The 21,846-nt window shown below is 40.3% G+C and overlaps 1 protein-coding gene across 3 annotated transcripts in view; it reads right to left on the reverse strand.

Moving 5' to 3' along the window:
• Window positions 1–21,846, reverse strand: part of EXOC6B (exocyst complex component 6B) — a 615,706-nt gene that overhangs the window by 95,144 nt on the left and 498,716 nt on the right. The window lies entirely within an intron of this gene.

Genomic DNA, 21,846 nt, shown 5'->3' on the forward strand with positions numbered 1-21,846 from the left:
GCTCAGGTCGTGGTCTCAGGGTCCTGAGATCAAGCCCCGCATGAGGCTCTCTGCTCAGCAGGAAGCCTGCTTTCCCCCACCCTCCGTCTGCCTCTCTGCCTATGTGTGATCTCTCTCTCTCTCTTTCTGTCAAACAAATAAATAAAATCTTTTTTAAAAAGTATAAAAAAATAAACTGAAAGGATAAATGGCCAAATTCATGTCAAGAATAGGCCTGCCTAGAGCCACTGTGGAAAACACTATGAAGGTTCCTCAAAAAGTTAAAGATAGAACTATCCTCTGATCCAGTGATCACACTGTGTATTTACCCCCAAAATACAAAATCATTAATTCAAAGGGACATATGCACCCCTATGTTTATTACAGTATTACTTATTCAAATTATGGAAGCAGTTCAAGCACCCATGGATAGATGAATGGATATATAACCCACAAAAAAAAATAAAGTCTTGCCATTTGCAGCAATACAGATGGCTAGAGAGAATGATGCTGAGCAAAATAAGCCAGTCAGAGAAAGACAAATATATGATTTAACTCATATGTGGAATTTAAGAAACAAGCAAAGGAAAAGAGAGAGAGAGAGAAAGAAAGAGAAGCCAAGAAACAGAATCGTAGAGAACAAGGTGATGGTTACCAGAGGGGAGGCGAGTGGGGGATGGATGAAACAGGTGAGCACTTAGCACGATGAGCACTGAGTAATGCAAATTGTGGAATCACTATATTGTACACTTGAAACCAATATAACACTGTGTAACTATACTGGATTTAAAATAAAAAACAATAAAAGTTTTTGTTTTTTGTTAAGAGTTAAAAAAAAGGGACGCCTGGGTGGCTTAGTGGGTTAAAGCCTCTGCTTTCGGCTCAGGTCATGATCCTGGGGTCCTAGAATGGAGCCCCACATTGGGCTCTCTGCTCAGCAGGGAGCCTGCTTTCCTTCCTCTCTCTCTGCCTGCCTCTCTGCCTACTTGTGATCTCTGTCCGTGAAATAAATTAAAAAAAAAAAAATGGGCCTACCTAGGCCTAGGATAAAATATACTCCAGTATTTTGCTTCTTTTGTTTCCACGTAATTCTTTTTTCTTTCTTTTTATATTTCTTCTTGCCTATTGTGTAGATTTTAAAATAAAAAATGAAACAATCTCCAAAAATGTTGAATTTTCAGGTCTGGTTAACGGAAATCTAGTATTCGTTGTATTTAAATTTCTCAGAAAACATGAGGTCTCAGAGGGGCCAATCACTTGACGATATTTACTCTGAGGTATGAAAAATTCTATCTATTGGAATGTCAAGGCCTTCTGAAATAAGTAAAGACTTAGCACTGCCTCATGTTTCCTCTCAAAGGCGGAGAACTGACAGCTGTCTGAGTGAACGTTTGCTACCTCAGACACAAGCCTGCTGCTCAGCTAGTCCGGTTCCCAACAAGGCCAAGGCAGGAGAGCATGACCACAACTGAGTAGCTCTGGCATCAGACAGATCTGAGTTCGACTCCTGACTCAGCCACTTCGTGGGAGTTTGGCTAAGCTGCTTAACCCCTTTGAGCACCAATTTCCACAGCTATAAAACAGAAATAATTCTTACCCCACAGAATCTTTGGAAAAGTACTTGAGATGAGGTATGGATATGGCTACACTGCTTAGTTTTTGCCCAGCACATAGGAAATACTCGAACGCACAAGGAAAATGAAAGGGAGGAGGAAGGATTGATTGAAATAAAAGTTAACCATTCTTTTGTTGATTCTGTGTACATGATGAAGATGGGACATGGCCCTCATGATATGGGGGGTTTACGAAGAGCTGAATAGTACAGGATGTGAGGTGGTGCCCAGGGACAGGAGGCCATGTGAGATGTGCCCCAAACCGCCATGCCTTCCCATCATCACTGAGAATCACTGTTCTAGTTTAGGAGAACCAAGGCCTGTGCATTTTAGGCCCCATAGAATGGCAGAGGTGTAGCTGGTAGGTGTAGCAATTCTGGATCATGGCTCCCTCTGGGAACCTGGTTTCCAGAAATCACAGAAATAGGAGGCTTCCTGTTGGCAGCAGCTGAAACCCCTGGGCCGGCAAAATTCTGGGGCACCAGAAGGGGAGGATGGCTGCTACTCAGTGTAAGCAGCCTGCAAGCCGTGTCAGTGGTCTCAGGGGGCCCCGTCTGAATAAGAGGCTCCGGGGGTCCCAAATGAAGGCCAGCAGGTGATCCTAAGATACCTGTCTGCTCCAAGTCTCACTTCCTTTGGAAAGAGAGACAACGCTACACGTATCTTTCTTCACAATAGCGATAAGGCCGCACAACACAGGGTGGTGAAAGATGAACTCTTCAGACACATTCGGTCACAAATTCTGGAGAAGGAACCCCACGCGGAGTCCATGTGCACACCCCTCTCCTCCCTTCCCCACCTCCTCCGCCACACTAGCCCGAACACATCCTATGTTGCTGGTGCAAACACAGAACTGCTTTTCTTAGCTATTTACATTCCTCAAAAACATTTCCTGTCCAAAACAGTATCAGCAGCAGATACCTTCTTTTCCTATGGTTATTAATCTCCAAAATTCACAACGATCGGAAAATGAGCGAAACTAATTCCCTTCGTATTGGGCCTCACCCAAATGGCTCCTTCCCTAGACAGACAGGTGGCAGGGCGCTCCTAGGCTCCTTGGAATGTTTCTCACTGAAACTGAAATCTATGCTCTCTTAATCTTCTTGATGGGCATGGACAGTTTGGAAGGAAGAACTCAGCGACGCGAACAGTGTTCTCCAGCAGTTCCCGAGTACGCAACTGCTCCAGGTGTCCCCCTCAGTCCAAAGACAGTGCCCATCACTTCAGCAGCCCGGTGCTTTGACATGTTTCCTATTACACTCAGAAAATGGCGAAACAGATGGTGGGAGGGATTAAGTAACATGATTGAGGCCTAGAAAAAGGGTTTTAAAACACTCCCCCTTTCATTTATTGGGAGATATTCTCTCTTCACTCTGGTCTGCATTCTCTCAAGAGTTTAAATTAAGTAGGCGAAGATCACGGGGAATGCTCTGTCTACTTGGAAGTAAGAGTTAAAAATCTCAGCCTCTTGGATATCTTGCCTGTCCCCGAATCCTTGAGTGAGTCTGCCTACGTTAATCAGCATCTCTTGAGGGGATGCCTGGAGAGTCAGGGTTAGTCAAATGAGGTTTTTCACGACAGAGAGGTGTACCGAAGGAGGGGGTGAAGGCGGTAGGCGGGGGGTGGGGGGGGTGGGAGGGCAGTAGAGAGAGAGAAAGAGGGAGAGGAGAGATTAGAGGAGGGAGGGAGGTAAGGAGAGAAGAAGGTATAATAGAAAGAGGAAGGGGACAGCAGGGGAGGGGAGTTAAGAACTCCACTCTACCCTTCCATTTGGGGGATGGGGGGTCCTCGTGATGTTGGTGCTAATATGAGGTAAAGTGGTCTGTGTACCTATGAGGAAAAGTTTCAATTTTCATCTTGATAAAGAGTTCTGGGTTTGCATATATACCGCGACAGATTATAGTTCAAGATCAAAACGGCACCTGCAGTTACAATGACCTATTTTTTGCCCCAGTCCCCCAAAGTTGCTCTGTAGCAAAGCCAAGTCAAAACAATGCTCAAAAAAGGCTGCAAGTTCCTGGCAATTTCCCTTCCACTCCACATGCTGCCAAGGTCACCTAGAGGTGAGGCTGAACTCTCCATTTGGCCCTTTTTTTTTTTTTTTTCTTTTTCCTCCCCTTTTCCCCTCCCTCTACTTACGTACATACTGATATGGTTTATAGCCTGTACCTCAATAGCATTATCACCCTGGATTTTTATCAGACCTGGGGTCAGGGAAGCAGGAAAGGAGATTGGCCGTGGGTCTGGGTGTGGTAAAGTCCCGTTGCCTTATCAGGGAGGCGAGAAAGTGAATCCACCTGGTGTGCTTCTGGCTGTGAAGTGCAGAGAGGTGAGCCAAGGTGCCAAGGGGTCATTAGGAGTTCACTTTGGATCAGTGCCCCATGTTTGTAGAACTTAGCTCATCAACTTTTCTAATTTGCAAAGATGTATTTCCTGTTGGGTTTCTTCCTCCCTGTCATCTAGGCAAAAGAATCCAGTATGCAGCTCGTTTGGGGTGTACAGGAAATCTCCCTTTCCTGAATTAAGACCAATTATGGTAGTTCATTCAGAAAATCCTTGGGCTCACCGGTGCAGGTTAAACTGCCCAGGGTGGAGGAGATGGGTGTTTAGCCAGGGCACTCTGTGTCAAGGATCCCTGGGTGCTTTCCTTACCACTGCACTGACCTGCACCTGAACCTACCCAACGTCATCTCGCAAACTACGTAACCTTGGCGTGCCTGCTTTTACTCTCCAATAAAATGGCGGTCCTCGCTTACGTATTTCTAAGCTGCTTCTATTACCTGCTTAAAGAGCCCTGGAGAGTAGAACAACTAGGTCTCAGTGACAGAGAAAGAAATACAAGATCAGATTTCGAGAGTTTGTGCTTCAGGACTTTGGGACTGGGGGTTGTCTGATAGGGGGCCCCTGAGGCTGGCCCTGAGTAGAACGTCAGTGGCACTGATTTCGGATAGAACTAGCCATTGCTTGGGTCCTACTAGAGGATAATTACAAAACAGATGGGAATATTGACTAATTCCCTCTGATTAAGATCCTGGCTAAAATATTGCAAAATGCTAAGGAAAAGTGTTCATTTTCTGAAACTGATATCGATTTAAAAAGAAGGTAAAAAGATGAGACCAAAGACTCCCCTTTTCTAGTCAGTCAGAAACCTACTTTTGCACCCATCTGACCTACTTTGAAATCCAGGTGTGATCAACAGTAGCAATAACAGCTTCCGCCCAAACCAGAAGACCTTCTCAAGTCAAGTACCCACGGTCAATACACATGGCAGGGGACTGGATCTCTCCTGAAATATGCAGAGAGTGACCACTCAAGTCTCCTTAGCAAGAAGCTTATTTATGAACACGAAACCAGGAATCTATAGACAGAAAATAATTTATAAGCATCTCTTTCACTGGAAACCATTTGGCTTTCTTTTCATTGCATTAAAAAAAAAAGTTTCTTTGTTCATTCATTCATTCATTCATTCAACACACATTTTTGAACAGGGGCTGTGTGCCAGGAACTGAGATAAGGATGTAACAATGAGTTAGACAGCAGTCTATCTTAACTAGTTCACAGCTAATAGAGGAGACATTTAGGAAAATAAATACAGTAGGATATGATACACTATAACAGAGTTTTGTGTAAGGTGTCAAGGAGGTGGAGAGGGCTGGCCAGTTCCTGCCTGAGAAAGTCAGACAAAGTTTCCCAGAAGAGGAAACATCTGACCTGAGCCTTAAAAGTTGAGTAAATGTTTGCCAGGGGAGTAAGTGCCTAGCTAAAAGGAAGAAACTTTGTATGCCATGTTCACTGAAGAGCAACAAATTCTGTGTGGGTATACCAAGGGAATGATAGAAGAGGCAGCTGGAAAGCCAGGTAGGGGCTGGCCCGAGAAGGCACTTAAAAACAAGGGCTTTTTAATTTTTTTCTTCTTCTTCTCTGGAGGTGGACAGATCCTGAAGAGTTATATGCAGAAGAACAATCAGATTTTTAGTATGGAAAGTTTGGCAGCAACTGCAGAGGGAAGAAGGGTTTACCACGCAGAAACAGAAGGGCTATTGAGACAAGTGTGCGAAATACCCATGATAAAGTTTCTGATAAGAGCTGAAGCTGACGCGGGTACCGGTGTAAGTTTGGTCAAAAACCTGCCACCATTATGAGTGTTATAGGAAATCAATAAAAGAGTTCAAAGACTGCAGTGTAGGTGGGGGAAGCTTCACGGAGAAGGCAGGAGGGAATGAAGAAACTGCTGAAGCTCAGAGCAGCCCTGAATGCAGAAATAGCACAGATAAAAGTGTGACCCCTCTAACTACAGGCTATAAACATGATGTATCTGGGAAATGGACAATACCTCTCAGACTGATGGGGAAACAAGAGAAATAAATTGATGTGAGGCCTTAGGCATTAGGGCAGGTAGATCAAGTTACATAGAAGTACACCAAAATCTACATGGCATCCCAGAGTGGGACGAGGCAGCTAATCTCTGTGGACACCGAGCCTCCACAATCATGCGCTTAATAGGGTTTTGTCGATTTCTAAGCTTGTGCTTTGACTGAGAGGAAGCACGCTGGACAGATATAAAGCATCTTCTTTCAAAAAGACATCGATTCCTCTAGTCTGTTAGCAATGCTGAACTTGAATCACCAGCCAAGTGAAATGACATTAACATGAGATAAACGTGCCTCATGGGTTAGCACCTTGTGAGTTTCCTCTTCATTTAAGAGATGTACAAGAATTACAAGAGTAGACAACTGGCGGCCACTAAGAGAGGAGTGGGGAAGGCCAAGAGTGCTTGGATTCGTGTCCTAGCTGAAAACTCTTCTGAGCTAGAAAAACCTCGGTGTGAAGCATACGTTTAACGCATACACTAAGCAGAGATGTGAACAATTAGATCATTCCAATCCTATGAATGGGCTATTTCCACCCAGTAATGAAACGCATTGTGGATTATTATTCTTTGTTTATTAAGCCAACAAGAGCACTCATTCTAGCCAGGCTGTCACAAGCACAAAGTGAACTAAATGGTTTGTTTAGTCTAACGATAGATGCTCTCTGCCAAACAAGGAGGATCCCAGAATAAAACGTGACTTTACCCTGGAATGATGTTACATAATTAGAGAGAAGAGATGCAAAGATGGGGCAACGGCATGACGCACTTCTTTCTTATTCAGCATGACCAGAGATGGGATGGCTTTCTTGCCAGTTTCAAGCACAAGGTGTGACAAGGCATAGCGCTCATGACTGACTCTGCCAAGAAATCAATTGTTGATGGTCTCCCCCTCACCTAGTACACCCTTGATAACTACAGCACTATTTTGCAGCTCTGTTGATGATAAAAGTCAGTGTGTCACACACTGACTTTCAGATAACATTTCCTGGATGACAAAGAGTTAACAAAGTTTATCTCGGACCCATTCACTCTCACAAATGACCCCACTACCCCTCCTAGTTGTTAACAGTGCCAAGTTACCACTGTAGGATTGTGCCTACCTCATTTTGAATAGTTCCAGAAAGTCGTTCAGCCCACATGTGTCAAAAGGCCACTTGGAGTTCCAGCCACACTCCATAGCTCTCAGCTGGTAATTAGAATATTTTCCTAAATATGTAGCTGACACGTGATTTCCAAATTATAAGACTCTTCCTGGGCCACTCTCAGGTCTGGTAAACTCTCAGCACTTAAGGAATCAATTCACAAAGTGGGCAAGTAGAGTCATTTCCCTCAGCAGTTTTAACAGATTTTATGCTTCACGAAGACATGGATGGTCAAAACCCATTTTTATTTTTCTGATTAGTGCTGCTCAATTAATCCTCAACTCTCTTACAATCGGCACTAAAAGAGACATAATCTTCCTTCTAAAAGTACACTTGGCCCCGGACATATCCTGATTTCACCTGTTCAGGTCTCTGGGTATTCAATAAAGCAAGTTCAGCCACTGTGCCAAGAGGCCACACAGAGTTCAAGGTAACACCTCACAGCCATCAGCAGGTTAATTATAATTTCATTTTCAAACACACCGACTGCATGCTTGTTTCAACTCCAAGTGACCTTAACCTGCTTAATTTTGGGGGGGGGGATCTGCGTGGAGTAAATTTCTGTCAGCAAAGCTGAAAGGCCACTCAGAGTTCATGGTAACAATTCATATTTTTAACAGGTTGCCCAGACCTAAATCCTCACCTTCCAACATTCCAGAGAGAACACTTAGTAGCTATGAAGAAAGTAGGGCATGGGGGACGGGGAAGGGAGAAGGGTAAGAAAGGAAAGGAGAGTCGTGGCTCCCAACTTCTGGACTTTGGGGAGGTTCAGTGCCAAAGGCTATCTCTGTAAGCTGACTGGCTTATGGGCTTATGGGGGAAGGCCCTGTGCTTTGGGGTGGAGCCTTCTAGGAGTTTCTATATGCTTACTTGATGACTACATCGTTGCCAAAAAGCAGTCTCGTGTTACATTCTGAAGTGATGGCAAGAGTGGAAGCTTGATGCTGCACAGAAAGTGGCTGCGACTGATGCTGATTTCCTTCTGCTCTCTCAAGGAGTAAGAACAGAAGTTCTCCGATCAGTCAAGGCTTTCTGCAGACAAGGGCTCTTTCTCTTATCAATTAGGCTGAAAGAGCCCAGGTAACATCAGTGAGAGAAGTCATTTCAGATGTAGTTTTTCTCATCCCCTGCTGCGTATACTGAATCACATGCCAGAATGACAAGTTTTGTGGGAATGTTCTATAGGACCATCTGACTCATTTTCCCACTTAAAAACCAAACCAAACCAAGTGGCCCCCAAGCTTTGGTTCAGAAATGCCTTCTGTGTAACACATCACTCATCCTGGATGGAAATCTCATTTTCCATTTCGCAGAGCTTAGCTATTTTTTTGTTTGTTTGTTTATCATTCTTTTATCTTTTCCAAACTATGTACATGACTCAACTGCTTATGGTATCATTCATGTGAGCAACTTGAAGGGACCAAAAATAAGTACAGATCCCACTAACACATTTCATTCTTGGCAATTTATTCCCCTTGAGACAATCATTAGTTGCATGGGGCTTTGCCTCCAGTTGCTTAAGAACACTCTTCCCTGGCCCTTGGATCACTACCTGGCATTTCCTTTCTTACAGCCAGGTCTGCCTTGTCCAGACTCTTCGAATGACAAAATGAAAGGACAATTTCTATAATGTTCACTCATAGCCTCTACAGAGGTTCCTTGTCTTGGCAAACAAGTGGGTGGCCTAACAACCATTTCACTCTCAATATGTGACCACAGTCAATCTCAATACTGCTTTTCAAATGAGGGAGGTAATTTCTGGTTGCTGCGGGACCACAAAGCATTTAGTTTAGTGCCCCACCATCAAGCCTGAATATTTCATTATTGTTGCATAATCCAGTGATTTAAATTTTTTAGTTGCAGAGCTGGTTATCTTCCCCCAAATGAACCTTATGAAGAAACCCAATATAGAAAACATGTAACACCAAAGCCATTAGGCAAATTTAGGATACATCACCTGGGGACCTATCAGCTCAGGCTTCTACTAACTTCTACCATCACAGCATAGCATCTCACCCAAGGAAGCTCAATGGAACCACTAGCTGCCATGCAACACGGCTTAAAAGCTACTAAAATATGGATGTTGGTAGTAACTAGAGTGTAGATATTTGTAAGTGGCAAGTCAATTCCCCAAACTTAATTAACTCAGAACTATAGGATCATGTTAGAACCCCCTTTTCCCTCCATTACCTTATAATCTCTCGAAGGCAGAAGCTTTGGCTTGTTTATATATATACACTCCCCACAACATCCAGCTCCTACTAAATGTTTGATACATGGTACACTACACTACCTTGCCTCAGACTGGAAAAAAATTACTTTTTGTGTAAAATATGGAATTTTAAGGGTGCCAGGAAGGATATCTTCTTCCTCCCTTACTCCGCATTCACCCAGAAATCTCTAGTCATCAGAGTGATTGCAAGAGACGGGGCATCACATCAGACTCCCTTCAACACAGAAACATTCTATCTGACCCTCAAACAAGGCGACGACCTGTAGGCATCTCAACTTTCCTTAGTGAGAAATGCAGAATGCCAATCGAAAGTTGAAGCATTGAAGAAAGCTTATTGGGTTTCAACTTCCCCACCTATAAATGGCAACAACTGAACTGATCATTTTCCTTGGTTGGAATTCCCAAGGAGGTGGTGACTGTTCAACCGGGACAAGGAAGTCATTTGAAGTCTGCTTTTCATTTTAGGGGGATTGTTCCTTCTCGGTCAACAAGCAACCAAGTATTTATTGATCTCCTTTGGGGTCCAAAAAAGAGCCCTGAACTTGAAGTTGGAACACTGGAGCCCCAGTTAGGATTGCTCCTTCACAGCAGCATGACATTGCTCAGGAACACCGTGAGTATCGTTTCCTTGTTACTGTCAGTGGAATAATAATTGGTACCTCACAAGATGATTTATAAGAGAAAAAGATAATATTTATGAAAATATCTAGTGTTCCTGGTGAATATAGGATTCAGGATCCTTTCTGGGATCCCAGGAATGGAGAGAGTTAAAGGAGAGATACTAAAGAAATGTACTGCGACTTTGTACATCAACTGCCATAAGGTTGAAACACCCAGGAAATTTGTATTTTAGTGTCCCGACCACTCAGGGATACCAGCTTAGCTTTAGGAATTAAAGTTGTGGGATGGTAAGAGAGGAACCTAGGGCTCTGGGTCTGTTTCTAAGTGAGCTTCAGGATATATTGACCTAGATTCAGAACCCTACTGAGTTTAAAGGCAGAACTGGAGCCACATTCCATCTGTGGAACAATCATACTCATGGTTGCTCCATGACACGGAAAGGATTTTCATTTCAATTGTCGTATCTTTTCCAATACTCTCTTTCCCTTTCCCTCTTTTATGCTGGAATCAGGGCTGAACTGGAGCTAGAATAAGACTGGATATTCTCAGAAGTGTAGAGAACACTACGGTCATAGACCTGTTAACCAGTGTTAAGATCTGTTCCTTTAGGCAATTCTTTCTCTGCCAAACTTTCTGGAGCTACGCAGTTATATTTTAGATTCCCCCTGCGGATAACCTGACCAGTTCTTAAGATTAGAATCAAAACAGCTGGGGTAAAGGATCAGATGACTTAGAAAATTTGGACCTTGGTCCACCCAAAAATTGTATAAAGGGTCCAAATGCTAAAGAATTGTTTTTTGTAGGTGGTCAAATAGGATTTTGAGCTGGAGGCCATTTTCTACTCCTTTCAAAGTTATGATGACCAAGAAACTCCCAATTTACTTCTCCTTTTTGGATCAGCATTGACAAATGAGCAAAGTAAGGACAGACATTTTTTCTAAAGATATCGAGTCATTTAGATACAGACGACTGACATTGTCATCAACAATAACCTGCTTAACTTGAACAAAGGAATGCTTCCTAAAAATACATTTTTCATTTGGCTTGCAGCAAGCATGTACTGAGTACTTAATCTGTGTAGAATCGTAGTCATTACCACCTCTGGTCTTCATTAATCTCTTCCTATCACTCTGGTTCTATTTTGCCCTTTTCTCCTTTTTGTACTTTTTTTTAAAAAAAGATTTTATTTATTTGACAGAGAGAGAGAGAGCACAAGCTGGAAGAGTGGAAAAGAGACAAGGGGAGCCCTGTGGGGGACTCGATCCCAGGACCCTGAGACCATGACCTGAGCTGAAGGCAGACACTTAACCAACTGAGCTACCCAGGCACCCCTTTTCTGTACTTTTTTAAATGGCGTTATAACAAAGCATTTTATCTATGAGATCAATTCAAACAACACATTCTGACATTTCTTTCTGTACTTTTATTTCCCTATTTCACCCTTCCCTGTTTCATTCTTTCCAGGGATTCTCTCCATTGCCTGTATCACCTCTGACTCCTTCACAAATTAATTCAGGTATGTTTCAACTACGGTAACTCACTTTTTCCTCCTTCTTTTCACATTCCTTGTGCTTATAAGCTTTTTTTGAGTAAAGTGTTCTGAGATAAAACAGATGTTAGAATTAAGCAAAAATAAATGACCATTTCCCATGCACCAAATATGGATATAAAAGTCCATGATATTAACCTGAAAGAACTACTGGAAGTTAAAACTAAACATCTATTCAGACACTTCATCCAGACATGATTGGGAACCCCTGAGGCTTCAAGGCATTAAAGGTGGTAATGGTATCAATACGAATTTCTACCGTAAATCAATAAACAGGTTTTGGGGTATGATGAGTATTTTATAGCAGACCAACAAGTCTGCCAAAAACAATTAGAAAAGCCAGAAACAAAATTAAAAAAAAAAAAGCTGCTTGAAGGCATCAAATTGCTGCCGAGACATTCAGGATCTGAGAAGACAAGATCTGGGAGAAAAGAGTCATTCTTGGGGATAAGCCCAAAATTCTGCATACCAGATTCCTGGTGTTGGGAGAGAGGCAAGGAAGCCAGGAGAACTTCTGGCAAACTCACAGGGCTGGAGAGAAAAAACTGGAGTTTGGTGTTACCAAGGGAGAAAGAATTTAAGTAATCAAGATTACAGCGAGAAGACAGGGACAGAAAAGCAAGCCTATTGGCATGTGCTGATGCGAAACCGGAGCAGGCAGCGGGTTGAGAAGCCAAGCAGAAAATGGCTGAAAAGTAGAGCAGAGTTTTCTGCAGGCTGAATAAACAAAAATTAAGAGTCTACCTTCCAGCTAGGAGGGGCCTTACTAAAATGCCCTGGCCTCTTACTTGGGACACACTGAGGGATACCTAGAATAATGGATATGAACAAAGTGTATATGGAACCTTACATAAACTGCACCCTGATCACAAGGCTCCATAATTCCTGAATGGACAGCACTGATGTCTTCCTCACTCCAAGTACCTGCTAAGGGACAAGATCAATCTCTGGAGGTGAATATCAATGTCAAAGGCAACTAAAAATTTTCATGCACAATGGCTGGGATTCAATAGTAATACAGGTTTTCTAAGAACAGAAGCAAGAAAAACAGATAACAGAAATAGTCCTATGGATGAACAAAATCAGAAACAAACTTGAAAATAACTGTGACGAACATATGTAATAAAATAGAGGACAAAATGCAGAATTTCACCTTACAATTGAAAAATAAAAAAAGAAGAAAGTCTAGAACTAAAAAACACAATACCTAAATAATAGTGGGTAGGTTTCAGAACAGACTGCACACTGCTGAAGAGAGTATTAGTAAACTGGAATATTGGTAAGTACAAGATATCTAATTGATTATGACTATATCTAATTGATTAGACTGAAGCAAATACCTAGAGTGAACCAAAAAGATAAAACATACGAGACACAGTAAAAAGAGCCAAAATATTTATGGTTAGAGTTTCAAAAACAAGGAGTAGACAATGAAGAAAATGAAAATTTAAAGATATAGTAGTTACAAATTTTTTAAACTGATGAATGATATCAAGTCACAGATTCAAAAGGAATTTTAAATTCCATGGAGGAAAAACACAAAGACAACCACACCAATTCCTCTGTAAAAGTGGAAGCAACAAGCTGAAAAGTGGTTTTGTAAAGACTAGTAAAGATGATAAACTCTATCAACAATGATCAGTGGAAAAAAAGGAATAAATTACCGATATTAGGAATGAAAAAGAGCACATAATTATAGATCCGACAGATAATTAATATAATAATATAATGAGATAATATTATGAATGACCTTATGCCAATGGATTAGGAAATGTGCATAAAACAAATTCCTAGAACACAATTTACCAAAACAGACACAAGAATAGAGGATCTGACCAATCACTCATGTATTAAAGAAACTGACTTTATAATAAGTTTCCCAGAAAGAAACTGCCTCATCCAGATAATTTCACTAGTGAAGTCTTCAAAACATTGAAGGGAGCAATAATTATTTCACAAATGGTTTTTTAAAATTTAAATTCAATTAGCTAACATAAAGTACATCTTAGTTTCAGATGTAGTGTTCAATAAATTATCAGCTGTGTATAACACCTAGGGCTCATCACATCATGTCACAAACGATATTATTTTTTTTTTACATATGAAGAGGCTGTTCAAAACCATTAGCATTAGGGAAATAAAACTAATTATTATATTATTTTGCATTACAACATATGATTACTACATAAAATAAACTCAATGAGATACAGGTACACACCCACTGGAATGGTTAAAATTAAAAAGAATACAATGCCATGAGGATGTGGAGCAAGTTGAATAATCATCATTCTTGGTATAAATTGATTATAATCACTTTGAAAAACTGGTTGTGTCTACTAAAGCTGATATACACACAGCCTATGACCAGCAATTTCTTTTTTTTTTTAAAGATTTTTATTTATTTATTTGACAGACAGAGATCACAAGCAGGCAGAGAGGCAGGCAGAGAGAGAGGAAGGGAAGCAGATTCCCTGCTGAGTGGAGAGTCCGACGTGGGGCTCGATCTCAGGACCCTGAGATCGTGACCTGAGCTGAAGGCAGAGGCTTAACCCACTGAGACACCCAGGTGCCCCAACCAGCAATTTCAATTGTAGGTATATGTCCCACAGAAATGGGTACATCGAAAGACATATACGAGACTGTTTAAGGTAGCACTATTTGTAAAAACCACAATCAAGAAACCCGAAATGTCCATTAACCATCAGAGATTAATAAATTGCGGTATAACCATATAACAGAAACCTCACAGCAGTAAGAAAGAATAAAACACTGCTTCATGCAATAGTTTGGGCAAATTTCATAAATATAATGTTTAATAAAAGAAGTTAGATGTAGAGAAGTCCATCCTGTATGATCCCACTCATATAAAGTTCAAAGCAGGCCAAACTAATCAATGCCGATAGAAATAAGCATAGTAACTTTACTGGGTGGTAGGCAGGAGAGACTGGGTGCAGATATAAAGGGGAACCTTTATACCAACCTCAGGGGGTGGTTAGTAATGTTTAAGCTTTTAACCTGGCTTTTATGGGTGCATTCACTTTATGAAAATATTACCTAAGTGCAAAATTATGAGGTATCATTATTTAGTTCTACAACAGTATGTTTATTTAAAGTATCAGTAAACGGAATACTTACTTTCCCCCTTAAATTTGAACTGCTCGAGATCTAAGTGGGTGTAAACTAAGACATGAGTGGTAGCCAAAGGAATTCAGAAGACTTTGGTCATGATCTAGTCAGTTGTTCTTCCACTCAAATGAACACAGCTAGGTACTGTGATGTGAATAAGTGTGTGTGTGTGTGTGTGTGTGTGTGTGTGTGTGTGTATTTTTGCCACTATAAAATTTGAAAATGTTTTCATCTTTATTCTTTCTGATGGTTAATTTTAAGTGTCAATTTAACTGGGCTACAGGGTCCCCAGACATTTTGTCAAGCATTATTTTGGGTGTGTGTGTGTGGGGGGGAGTATTTCCGGATGATATGAATATTTGATTCAGTAGACTGGAGGTGAAAGCAGATTGTTTGTCCCAATGTGGGTAGACCTCATCCAATCAGCTGAAGGACTGAGTAGAACAAAAAGGTTGACCTCCTTCTGCCTCCCTGCCTTGACCTAGGACATCAGTCTTCTCTGGCCTTTGGACTGGAACTGAAACATCAGCTCTTTTTGTGTCTCAAGCCTGCTAGCGGTCAGACAGAAACTGTACCATTGGCTCTCCTAGGTTTCAGGCTTGCTCACTGTAGATCTTGGGAAACGTGTCAGCCTCCATAATCATGTGAGCCAATTCCTTACAACAAATCTCTTAGAGTAAGCAAATAGGTATATAAATATATACATATGCATATACACACATGTCTTATTGGTTCTGTTTCTCTGGAGAACTCACACTCATATACTGCTTCATTTTTGCCCATAATCAATTGTTTGCTAAAGGCAGAAAACATTAAGAACACTGAAATAATAAAAATAAAGACCATAAAAATGATAATTTTGCAAATATGTTCAAAGATGATCGTAAATAAACATGTAATTACATTCATTGATCAGACTCTTTATAAAAACATATTTGAGGAAAGGAAATAGTCTGTATTCAACTGGACTTTGTATTCATTAGGATTTAAGAGTATAATCATATTGACACTGATTTTTTGAGAAATACTTGCACTTCCTACCTTTCCTTATTTTATTTAGATATACAACTTGAAAATTATATAAACCAATTAGTCTTTAATTTTCAAAGTTAAAAATGTCAAACAATAGATCTTATAATTAGATTTGGCTCTTTGGAGTCATATTTTAATAACTGGAACTTGTTACATTTGATCTCCAAACAATTCAATAAAATATTACAACTTTCACAGACCTGTACCTCTGGGGCTAAAAATACATTATATGTTAATAAAAAAATTAAAAAATTAATAAAAAAAGATTTAAAAATACTACAACTGGATTATTCCATAAATTCTGCTTTCTCTTACATAATTTGTTTAAAATAAATACTATGCATGATTTTTATACAAGAAAAGGTGGCATATATTTAATATTTCTGGGTATTATTTTGAAATTAATCTTAGAGTCTTTGATAATATGCAAAATCTGAACTTTTTAAAAAAAATTTTACTTATTTATTTGAGAGACAGAGTGAATAAGAGAGAGAGAGCACAAGCTGGAGGAGGGGTAGAGGAAGAGGGATAAACAGGTTCCCTGCTCAGCAGAGAGGCTGATGTGGTGCTCGATCCCAGGACCCTGGGATCATGACCTGAGCCAGAGGCAGCCGCCTAACCGACTGAGCCACCCAGGCACCCCGCAAAATCTGAACTTTTAGTTTGCTTCTTTATCACATGCCATGAAAAGTATGACAATATTATTTTTAAATGCCAAAGGGAGGATGATTATGAGATTACGTTTACTCATAAATATTTGAAAAATGCTAATTTACTCTAATGTCTACCTCCAGCTTTTAAAGATAAGGAAAATGAGACCCTGAGCGGTTAAGCAATGTGGCAAGGATGCACTTTCAGTTAGCAGTAGAGTGAGAGTAAACACTCAAGTGTCCTAATTATTGGTCCAGGGTTTTTCGTACCACAGCATAAAAAACTCTCTCCCTTCTAGCACTATGCATCGTATTAGCTCCTCAACTGGTTTTTTATAAACGCAAAAAAGAATCTGGTCAACTCTAGCTATTAAAACGTTGCCATGTCTGACTGAGAAATTCACAAATATAATGGCTCTTTACATTCTCCTCCACCTTCAATAAATTTGGCTTTCACCAACTAATGCCTGAAAACATCTTTGGATAATTTTCAGCAGAGAAACAATAAATCAGGGATGTCAGTGGGCTGAGAGGGGAGAACTTTTCCAATTTTCATAAACAAAAACTTCAGTGACAGCTGCTTTCAGGTTTTGAATGTAATTTTCCTAACTGATGTCTTCACTGTGGTGTGCCTTGGCTGTCTTCCACTCACTAGCCAATGTTGGGGGAAATGTGATTTATGTTGACGCCACATCAATGTGAAAATCTGATCAAGTAAAGTAGAACTCTGCAGCCTCACTGGGGAAAGCTGGAGGCAAGTCACCATTCACACGTGGATAAGGCACAGACAAGGTTCGTCTATGAAAGGACTACTGCCTTGCTCCTGGTTTAAATTGCCAACTGATTAGTAGCTAAGGACACAACCTCAAAAAAACTTCCCACTGAACTAGCTATAAAAACTCTGAAAAAAGTAAAAACTCTTAACGATGCTAAAATCCAAATGAACAGTTAATCTATTGCCAGAATTCAGAAGGATCTAGAATCACAATCCAGAGCTCATACAGAACATACTCCTCCGTCTTGCCCCACTCCTTCCCCTGGCTCAAAAACCAGCTCTATAACAAGGTTTCCTAATCTTGGAAAATTTTCTGCAAGTACAGATTCTTTGGCTTCATTTCCAGAGATACTTGTTCAAAGGACCAGGGTGGGGGTGGGGGGTGCTATCCAGAGTGAATTTTTTAAAAAAATAAAGCTTATTAATTTAATCTGATGATCTCCCAGGCTTGAAAACTACTAGTCTCTAACATTCAGAAAAATTGAGTGGTGCATTGCTCTGCTGCATAGTTGCTGCTTTTTTTTTAAACGTTGTTTTTTATTTTGTGAAATGGACTCATGAGAGGTTGCAAAAATGGTATGAGTTTCCATAAACCATTCAGCCAGCTTCCCCCAATCAAAGCTTTTATAACCAGAGTTTATAACATTGTCAAAACCAGGAAACTGACATTGGTATAATACTAGGAATTCTGGTGGAAAAGACCTTATTTGGATTTTTACCAGTTTTTACATGGATTCTTGGTTATGTGTGCTTTATATGCACCTGTATGCATACAAGGTACAAAATTTTATCATATGTAGATTTTTGTAACCATCTTTACCATGAGAATGCAGAACTGTCCCATCACCATAAAGGAACTCCTTTGTTTTACTTGGCACTAGTCACACCTTTCCTTCACCCCCAACCCTAACCTCCAGCAACCACTGATTTGTTCTTTACCACTATAATTTTGTCAGAGAATGTTATATAAATGGAATCATGCACTATGTAACTGTCCTGAGATTGGCTTTTATCTTTCATTCAGCATAACGGCCCTTGAGAGCCATTCATGTCTTTGCATATATCAATAGCCCAATCCCTTTTATTGTCAAGTAGTTAGGATTCTATTGTATAAATCTATCACAGACTGCATGTATCTTCAGAGCACATAGCCATTCATTCCTCGAAGTACCTTTGGACTGTACATTGCAAGTACATTTCCAATTTCCAGTTATTACAAATAAAGCTGCTATGAACGTTCATAGACAGTGTTTTGTGTAAATGTAAGTTTTCATTTCTCTAGGATTAATACCCAGGAGTGTGACTGCTAGTTTACAGGGTAAGTATATATTTAATTTTATAAGAAACTGCTAAGGCATTTTCCAGTAATAGTAGCATTTTATATTCCCACCAGTAATGCATGCATGAGAAATCCCATTGTTCTGCGTTCTTATCAACAGCTGCTTTCTGAGGTGCACAAAGCTGGACAGCCTTTTCTCTCAGCCTCTACATATTACCTACACTTTTATAATACAGCAGAAGGCAAGAGGGCTTGAGTGATACAAAGCATTATGGAGTCACAATGCAGCACAGGCTAGAAGACTGCAGGAAGAGAACAGGATGGGGCAACAGAATATCCATTCATCCTACTGGTTAATGTCAGAGGAAGAGGCAACCGGGATAGATGTAAGATAAACAATAAATCAGTAATGTTGCCTTAGATGAATAATTGCTGAAAGTGGGATGCTTGGGCAGGAATTGTGCATATCAACAGGCTCCCCAGCTGCAGGTCTGAGGACAGGGTTAACAGGTATCTGGTTTTTACAACTGAAAATCTGGTATTTAAGCTTTTGGCCTAGAAATAAATACATACTGTGATGTGGCTTATGAGCCAACATTCTTGCTCTAGGCTTATAAAACGTGCTACTGTGCTGACTCCTAACATGGATACGAGAGCATGAACTTTTTTTTTTTGATGTTTCTGGGATGCTATACGGCAAACCCAAGTAAACAGGACCTCAGTGAACCACAGATCCTGTCCGTTGAAACACATAATGCACCTAAATATTCTTTCTAGATTAAGTATGGAGGGGGAAAACTTATGGGAAAACACTAGGATCATTGCAAGGGACTACCATTCTTAAGGCTCAAGAGGAAAGCACATTTTTGGAAAAGATTTAATATAGAAACAAGAAGGAAATTAAAAATGAAAAACTGATTTGCACTCCCAATATGATCCAAGGAAGCAGAAATACACAGCAAAAGAACAGTTGATAAAGGTGACAGCGTAGACAACGCAAAAAACCCATAATGCAATAGTAGAATTTTAATAAATGTTAAAGGTAGACATGACCATGACTTCAGCAACCTAAATATAAATTAAAGGACAAGTCAGACTTCGATAAGAGTGCAGAAGTGAAAACAAAACAGAGATAAATAGAAAAAGATGACTTGCAGTGGGGAGATAAGCCCTAAGAATTCAATCAACATGATTCTTCATTCTCCTAAGTTAACATTTATTACAGTCATTCTATCTTCCTTTATTATATTTATTATATAGTATATCTATTTATTATAATATATATATTTATTATAGTCATTCTACCTTCCTTTCCCCAGTTCGGCTCTTCACAACAGAAGCAAACCATTGATGATCTGATACGACTGCTCTGCTCTAGAATTCTGGCCACGTGGCTCTAACTGCACACATAGAAGGGAGGCAAACATTACCTCCCTCTTTCTTTCCTCAGAGACTTGGGCTTATTCAGCTGCTCGTCTCCAGACTGTCTTCTTCTTTCACACACAAATGCACGAATTTAAAGCCTAGGACCTCCAGGCTAAGACAGTAACTACAGCGCGCATGGGTTTTCTGTAATGATGGGCCCGAGTGAGCCTACTTCATCGTTCACTCAGTAACAAGGCATTCAGTGAAGTTAAATGCCGTCGCACTTGAACTTCTTCAACTAAAATTCAACATATCAATGTTACTACTACAGCCTCTACTTCACCTTAAATTATATGTGTTTGCATTTTTGTCTTTTATTTGTCTTTTAACATCTCAGAGTCACTTTTTGATGTCTGGATTTTTTTTTTTTTTTTAAGCCAATCTGAGCCTTTAGTAGGAACACAATCTATTTACATTCATTACCATAATGAACCTGGTCTTGGGTTATCTGATTTCACGTCTTCTGCTTTGTATTCTTCTTTGTTGTTTCTTTCACTGCACAGAGACTCTCTCCTATTTTGTTTTTTTTCTAATGATTTACAAAGTATACAATCTTTTTTTTTTTTTTAAAGATTTATTTATTTATTTGACAGAGAGAGATTACAAGTAGGCAGAGAGGCAGGCAGAGAGAGAGAGGAGGAAGCAGGCTCCCTGCTGAGCAGAGAGCCCGATGCGGGACTCGATCCCAGGACCCTGAGATCATGACCTGAGCCGAAGGCAGCGGCTTAACCCACTGAGCCACCCAGGCGCCCAACAAAGTATACAATCTTGATTCAATTTTTAAGATATGGACTTCTAATAATTATCAGTGTCAAGAAAAAAAGAGCATCTATGTACTGAACACTTTTTCTCGTCCCCCAATGTGATTGACATTATTAGGGATTTCAGACCCAGCTCGTCATTTTTAAGTATTTTTAAGTATTTATGTATCTTACTATATTACCTTAATAAAATAGTTTAAATATTTAGAAATGTCTCTCAAAAACTATTCAGATTCCAAAATGTTTTCAAAGGTTTTAATATCACCAACTAGGTCTTTCCATATAATCACATCCTTTTATTTAAAACAAAACAAAACAAAACACGATTCTATTAACGAAAAATACACACATCTTGATTTCATTAAGGAGACTTTTTATTCTTCCAAGTTTGTAAATGTTTTCACTTTCTTGCATTTAATACTCCAGAGAAGGGGGTGGCACACTTAGGACAGGTAGTAAATGTTTTTGATTTTGTGGGCCGTCTATTTCTTCTCTGTATTAAATACTCAAGTTGTCCCCTGCAATGCCAAAGCAGCCACAGACAATAGGCAAGTGAGTAGGCGTGGTTATGTCCCAATCAAACTTTATTCATAAAAATATGCAGTAGGCCTTAGTGTGCTGGCTTTTGCTGTGGAGAAAAGGCCTGGGTCAGTCGTATTGAGTTAAATCCTTCTCTGCTCTTAGATGATACCATATGAAATAAGAGGCACAGCTCTAAACTCTCTGTTCCCCTTGTACGAGACTGGGACATAAATCTGATAGATATTCAGTCATTATTTATTATGCCTTTTCAAAAAAAAAAAAAGTAAAACAAGAGCTTTAATGAGTATTTTAAAACCAGAATGACCTAAATATGTTCTCATTAAAGAGCATAATCATGGGGCACCTGGGTGGCTCAGTGGGTTAAAGCCTCTGCCTTTGGCTCAGGTCATGATCTCAGGGTCCTGGGATCGAGCCCTGCATCGGGCTCTCTGCTCTGCAGGGAGCCTGCTTCTCCTCTGTCTCAGCCTGCTGCTCTGCCTACTTGTGATCTCTCTCTCTGTGTCAAATAAATAAATAAAATCTTAAAAAAAAAAGCATAATTGCTGAGAGCTTGCTTAATTTCTTTTCACATGCTCATTCTATCAAGTAAAAAATGGACTTTTCTGTCATACAAAAGCAAGCTCCAGGGATACCTGGGTGGCTCAGTCAGTTGAGCATCTGACTCTTGGTTTCAGCATGGGTCATGATCTCAGGGTCATGGGATCAAGCCCTGCATCGTGCTCCACACTCAGCATGGAGTCCGCTCA

Source organism: Mustela erminea, chromosome 7, assembly GCF_009829155.1.
Source record: "Mustela erminea isolate mMusErm1 chromosome 7, mMusErm1.Pri, whole genome shotgun sequence".
NCBI classification, from domain to species: Eukaryota; Metazoa; Chordata; class Mammalia; order Carnivora; family Mustelidae; genus Mustela; species Mustela erminea.